Raw genomic sequence first — 1,340 nt, forward strand, 5'->3', positions numbered from 1 at the left:
TATCCTAGATAGGATGGACGATTTCTAGGGCTTGGATAAGCCAAAATCGTCCATAGGGTTATCTATGGAATGGATTTGGATAGCCTTAAGAGAAGATTATCCAATTAGGGTTTAGGTTGTAACCCTTAAGGAGTCTACAAGTATAAATAGACCCTAGGGGTGAGGGAATTCGACACACAACCTAAAGCAAGGAACCTCTGGCCGAATTCGTCCCCTCTCCTCTCTCCTAAATCATCTTGCTTGCTATTAGTGTTTGTAAGCCATTAGAGGAGTGACATTTGTGACTCTAGAAGCTCCAAGACAACAAGATCAACAAGGAACTCAAAGGTATGATTCTAGATCTGTTTCATCATTGTTATTTAACCTAATTAGCTATTAGAAGTCTTGGATTCAAAGCATGTTTATTAGAAAGCCTAGATCCGAGCAATAGGGTTTTGCATGCGCACATAGGAAAGTTCTTATGGCTAAAACCCATCAGTGGTATCAGAGCCTAGCTTGGTTTTCTTTAAATTGTTGCTTAATTAACTGTAACAAACCTGCAAAATTCGTTTTTTTGGTTTTTGAGTCACTGACTCGGCGAGTTCCAAGGTGGACTCGGCGAGTCCCCTTGTGTACTCGGCGAGTCCAGGCGTCAGGAATGGCCAGATTCGGGATTTTTTCATAATTATCTTATGGAAACTTACCTTAATCATATTAGATCAATCTAAATCCGATTTTTTGATAAATATGACTATTATCTTGATCTAATTAAAGATATTTATCATCTAATAAAATATTTAATTTCCTTATATGATAATGATTAATTATTTTGATAATTATCTTGAAAGAAATCTTAGATAAATCAAATAAAGATAATTAGGATATTAATTGTTAATTGGAATTATTTGTTATTTGATCCTCCATGTTTTAAATGTTTAAAACCTACCCTAAAGTTTTGAAATTTATATTTGTGATTAAAAGTTTTAATTTAGACAACTTAAATTTCAAACCCTAGATTTTAAAAGGTTTTAAAATACAACCCTATACTTATATGATATTACTAGAATAATATATATATGTATAACTAAATGCTAGTCTTACCGCTAGTAGGCCTCATTCACGAAGCCGATCTATAAGGTGGGTATAAGGTTGCGGCCTATAAAATGGCGCTTAATTGGTGTACACTCACACCCACCGCTTGCTTGATTGGTGGAGGGTCGTTAGCCGAACGGGTAGGATAGGGCAACCTCATCCTCTCATTAAAAGTATAATAAGAAACACAAAGTAACTACACGTTTTAAAAATTTCCCAATCTTAGTTGCTTTAGGAAAAGTGAATTGATGCAATCCCATGAAATTACA

This window comes from Lactuca saligna, chromosome 8, assembly GCF_052625555.1.
Source record: "Lactuca saligna cultivar CGN05327 chromosome 8, ASM5262555v1, whole genome shotgun sequence".
NCBI lineage: Eukaryota > Viridiplantae > Streptophyta > Magnoliopsida > Asterales > Asteraceae > Lactuca > Lactuca saligna.